Source organism: Gobius niger (genome assembly GCF_951799975.1).
Source record: "Gobius niger genome assembly, chromosome: 10".
Lineage (NCBI taxonomy): Eukaryota > Metazoa > Chordata > Actinopteri > Gobiiformes > Gobiidae > Gobius > Gobius niger.
The window spans coordinates 7,061,193-7,066,980 of NC_136861.1; the positions used below are offsets into that span (position 1 = coordinate 7,061,193).

The 5,788-nt window shown below is 41.8% G+C and overlaps 1 long non-coding RNA gene across 2 annotated transcripts; it reads right to left on the minus strand.

The window, feature by feature from the left end:
• Window positions 1–4,041: 4,041 nt before the first annotated feature.
• Window positions 4,042–4,470, minus strand: LOC306969519. Of its 2 annotated transcripts, none has more exons than XR_013793330.1 (3): window positions 4,392–4,470; window positions 4,221–4,235; window positions 4,042–4,127 (listed from the first exon to the last, which is right to left on the minus strand). It is a non-coding gene; the product is annotated as an uncharacterized lncRNA (long non-coding RNA). The 2 variants fall into 2 exon arrangements; XR_013793331.1 differs by having other exon boundaries at window positions 4,078–4,110; window positions 4,162–4,235; window positions 4,392–4,464.
• Window positions 4,471–5,788: the final 1,318 nt, after the last annotated feature.

The following is a 5,788-nucleotide window of genomic DNA, read 5'->3' on the forward strand; positions in this document are numbered from 1 at the left end:
GTGGGGGCAGCTGTTGGAGCTTCCCAAATCACATTGCACCAGCCCCTATGGCTCCTCCTGCAGGTGGTGGGTCCACAGAAGGACGGCCTCATGGTTCAAACCGGGTCTGTTGGTCTCTCATAAGGGGCTTCAGGATCATTTGGGTGCTCAAACCCTCAAAGACGTTAAGGTGGCAGTTCCAGGAGGGGTGTGTAGAATTACTACATTTCAAATAAAAAGTACTATCTCTGATGATGTGTACTTTGGACACCCCTGCTTTAAAGCCATGAAGTTAAACCATCTCTGACTGGACCTGTTCTGCTCAAACTGCATTTATCATAGTGCCATGTAGTTGTTAGCTTGCCGTTGTGTAAAAATTGAGGTTCGTACATGCCCCTGCTCTCAGCAAAGTACAAAACGCCACAGCCTGGGTAGACCAAGTCCAAATATTGCAAAGTATATGAAATATTTCTGCTGAAGTACCTAACATCAGATACATGAGCCAACAATCAATCCTGGTATGTCCATATTAAGCAAGTAAAAGATGAAATCCCAAGACCAAAGCCTAAAAGCTAGAAGTGAATAAAGATTTATGATCTCATTCCTTTACACACAAACTCGACACACAGCTTTTTGCAGCCGATTCCAAAATCAATCTGTCGGAACTTTCCGCGCTCATAAGAACTCAGGAATGCTCAGTGAAGTGTCTCCAGCCGGATTCTGCCGCGGCCCAGGTTGCGTCAGTTCAAAGAGAGATGGTTTTAAAGATTGAAACAGAGAAAGAAAAGCTCCATTTTAAATGATTGTCCAACTTCCACCGAGTCTATGGGGAGGCCGGAGGCAAAATCGGAACTACATTGTGTTTACTGCTACAGAAAAGGTTTGCACAACTTTTAAAACTTCGGTGATCGATGTAGTCATTATAGCAACCCCAGTCTTTACATTCTTCCTCTTAAAATAATGCAGGTATAGATAAAGTTCTCAGTGTTGGGAAGAAACAGCAAGTAGTTCCTGTGCTTTTTGTCGGCACCGGTTGATTAATAGTGAAGGCGATTTGAGCGATCTGGAGCAGTTGTCAGTCGCAGCACGCAGCGTGGTGAATATTAATATTCAGATGAGCGTTGTCTTTAATCAGGCAGAAAGACGAGGTGAGCGCCAGGAGTTTGGAAAATAGAAGTCTAATAATAAACCTTTACTGTGAGACTGATGAGACTTTTGCTCCCAATACAATACGATACAAGCAGACAGACGGAGAGGGTTTGAAGAGGTAAAAGACAAGTAACGCAGACTTTTAAAGTAAATGGACATTCTGAGAAACTGTTAGTTACCACAGAAATAATAAGGAGCAGGCGCGTTCGATCCTAGTGTACGCGGACAGTTAGCAAGTCAGCTGATCTGGGATACTATTCAGCAGTATTTTTCAAGTATTTTTCCTATAGCCACTAGCATTAGCCCATCCATATATTTTCTTCCACTTTATCCGGGGCCGGGTCACGGGGGCTGGAGTCTCAACAGACATGTCCAGACTTCCCGATCCACACACACCTCCTCCAGCTGTTCTGGGGAGACATAGTCCCACCAGCGTGTCCTGGGTCTTCCACGAGGCCTCGTTCCAATAGGCCATGCCTGGAACACCTCCAGAGGGAGGCGACCAGGAGGCATCCAGAACAGATGCCCTATCCACTTCAGCTGCTCCTTTCGACGTGAAGGAGCAGCTACTCTACTCCGAGCTCCTCCCGGGTAACAGAGCTCCTCACCCGATCTCGAAGGGTGAAGGTCCTGATTTGATGAAGCCAACAGAACAACATCGTCTGCAAACAGCAGAGATGAGATCCTGAGGTTCCCAAACAGGACACCCTCCGGCCCCTGGCTGCGTCCATAAAGGTAATGAAAAGAACCGGTTAGCACTAGCCATCAAACATAACAGATGATGAGCTTTCCAGATGTTTTTAGCTGTTGTCAACCCATCGACCACATTTAGGTCAAAGCCTTGTTAGAAATCATTAATGAACGCACAGACCTTTTGAGATTTTACTTTAGATACAAATTATCGTTTATCCTCTGCTAACTCAAATTCAGTCAAGTTTTGCTTTTTGTGGGGGTAGATCAATAGTCAATAGCAGTTTTGTGACTACCATGCAGGTGGCCAACATTGCTGCAGTACCTCTATCTAGTGAAGGCATAAAAAGCTAGTTTTGCACTACAAAGCTTTGCTCTTTACACACGTTTTAAACAACTGTAAAGCCTGCATGGTTTCCAATAATGTTAAGCGTTCTACAGCTGTATAATCCTCCTGTGATAACACTGGGTTAAGTACAATTAAAGTAACCAAGAGGGCTTTCATAAGGTACATTTTGGAATTCTTGTATATTAATGATGGCCTGACTTTGATGATTTAGGTTTCCTCAGCTTTCTCCACCACTAATGACATTAGGGTTTATGGATGGATGGATGGATGGATGGATGGATGGATGGATGGATGGATGGATGGATGGATGGATGGATGGATGGATGGATGGATAGATGGATAGATAGATAGATAGATAGATAGATAGATAGATAGATAGATAGATAGATAGATAGATAGATAGATAGATAGATAGATAGATAGGCAGGCCTGGTGGTACTTGGTGTAGAGAGTTTGCGTTTTGCTTCGAGGACACTTTCATATGCTAATCATTATATAAAGTGTAATTTTTTAAAAGTCTCAATATTCAGTAATCATTTTAACCTGGCTGTGACATCACACAAGTGCGTTAATGGGCTGAAAACTTGAACTCATGGTTAAAACTTGTTGAAAATATTACTTTGAAGCCGCTGCAGATCCTTGAAAGCTTCCCCGAGTGGCCTGCTTGGAAACCGTACGTACACATAATAGAATGCCACTTGTAAGTATTTAATCCTATGGACAGGATAGCCACTCTGCCGCAGTAACAGCCTGAGCGCCGGCCCTCTCCTCTCAGAGAAAACTTCACAAGGAAACCGAAATTTATGCAGCTTCGGGGCCACCTTTTATCTTAAATTATCTGCCTTTTGGATCGATTTTGGAGCCGGAGAGAACGCTCCTGTAAAGACCGTTATCACGCGCCATTAACCACAACACATCATCAAAAACACAAAGTCCCGGCGTCTCCATGAGCGGCTTCAAAGCCCGAGTTTAGAGACGGGACGTGTAATGTTTTCACGACAGGAATGTTAAAAGCAACAGGACGGCGCGACCTGCTTTGGCCGAAATGAAATCGAAATCTCGGTGTTGAAATGAAAAGCGAAGTATGCGCGTCGTGTTTTAGTCTTGTCTCAGATGTGGGCGCTCCTGGACACGTCTTAAGTTCAAACGTATCACAGATCTCAGTCACAAAGATGATCTCAGACTCAGTGCGGTTCGGCCTGGAAGAGCGTCGGCTGTTCGACAATCGATACCCAATCAGCCGGAGGTGTGTCCGTGTAATCACATGTCCACGCCTCGTCGAGCAGCGATGCAACACACATGTAAACCCGAGCTCAAGGCGGGTTTACCTTCAGGGCAGAGGTGGCCCCCGCTGCTCCTCTGGGAAACACCCCCCCCCCAAACAATTGAGATGTTTTCATGTGCGACGACTTGCTTTTCGACTTTACAAGCGATACAGGCGTGAGAGGCTTTGTCCAGAGACGTCTCCATGGAGTCGTGGACTAAATGCAGCCGTGTAACAAGCAGGAAAATACCACAATGAACCTGAAATGTCTGAAACAAACTTAACAATGTTTTCAGTCAGTAATCCCTGGTTCTAAAAGTACGTACAATAACACACAGGTTAACATGAAAACAATTAACGTCAGTAAAATAGTTCAAGTACGGCAAAAAATAGGATTAAAAAAATAAGGAAAAATGTAAATAAATGTTCTGATGATAATTATCTAGCCTAAAAACAAAACAAAATTCTTCTGAACAAATTTGGAAAGTGTAATTAGATGCTTTTGTTGATTGATAAAGATAACATAACTTCGAACTGCATACAAATTTCTTCTTATTTTTGTTCCTAAACAATCCTATTCTTAACCTAACATTAATCCTAACAACCCTAACCTATCCTAACCATAATCTTAACCGAGCCCTAACAACCCTAACCTAATCCTAAACCTAACAACCTTAACCTAACCCTAATCTTAACCTAACCCTAATCTTAACCTAACCCTAATCCTAACCTAACCCTAATCTTAACCTAACCCTAACAACCATATCCTAACCCTAATCTTAACCTAACAACCCTAACCTAATCCTAATCTTAACCTAACCCTAACAACCATATCCTAACCCTTATCTTAACCTAGCAACCCTAACCTAATCCTAATCTTAACCTAACCCTAGCAACCCTAGCCTAATCCTAGCCATAATCTTAACCTAACCCTAATCCTAACCTAACCCTAATCTTAACCTAGCCCTAACAACCCTAACCTAATCCTAAACCTAACAACCTTAACCTAGCCCTAATCTTAACCTAACCCTAATCTTAACCTAACCCTAACAACCATATCCTAACCCTAATCTTAACCTAGCAACCCTAACCTAATCCTAAAAAAGGGGGAACTATAATGTAAGGCGTAATAATACCAGGAGTAATTTGGCATCCGCACAGTAAAAGAAGATTACTGCGCAGTAAAGTGAAGATTACTGCGCAGATTTCGAACTGCTTTATCCGCTTAGAAAATCCACATTGTTTAATTTTGTGTAATTATACTTTGTAGTGTAACACTTCACGTAACCATATTTAAATATGGAAAACGTGGAAGAGCTTGGTAGCTTCTATCGTGACCTGTTTTGGAGCTATAGAGGAGAGAGGGAGAGGCTAAATGCTAACGCCGTCTGCGCTGCGTTTACGTGATTGAAGGCACGGGTGAAGATCAGACAGGTCCTAAAGAACTCGTCAAAGCTAAGGTAAGAACATATCTCAGTATGTAAAAACGGTGGCCTATTCCTTTAAGTGTCCTTTGCGGCTCACTTTTGGAGGCTTATGTTTGGGAATGTTTTGGATAAAGATAAAAACTTATCTCACAATCACTGACTAATACACAAGAGCAAATAGCAAGAAATTATTTAGGCTATTTACAAAAACAAAAAAAATCAGTATAAGCTTGTTGGTAATTTTGTAGGCTAAATGACTATGTGGACTATTTGGAATTATATTCCATGTGATTGACAACAAAAAGTTATTAGCGGAAAATCACAGTAAAATCGAAATCGCAATATTGATTTTTGGTAAAAATCGTTGCGCCCTCGAGACCGTACAGGAGGCTATTGCAGTAGTCGAGTCTGGATGTAATAAATGCATGGATGAGAGTTTCAGCAGCAGATGTGGAGAGGGTGGGGCGGAGGCGGGGCTTAAATGTGAGTCAAAGATGTCAAAGTGCACCTACTCAGCACAAAATGCTACGCTATAGTCTTTATTTTGAAACATAAGATCGGGCCCATAATGTTGCTTAACCTGACAGATGAGAACAGTTTGTTAAATCAAGGTGCCCACCTTCTTTCCGGTAAGGAAATTGAATCAAAAATTCAATGTCAAAAATATTGTCTCAAAAGGAAAACTGTACTCGAGCTATATCATGGTTAAGTAAATTACTGGAGTAAAATGGTTGGTTCCTCTTCCCAATAAGTGAACTAAGTGATAAGTTCATTTAGCAAATTTGCACTTGGGCAAAAAAAAATTTAAGACACTAAAAGCTTCTTGAAAAAAATGTCAAAACAGCGACATAAATGAGGATGAAAATACAACAACAGAGAAAAAAAAAATGTATGAAAAAGTGAAAAAGAATTTGACGAAAAAAGATCGGT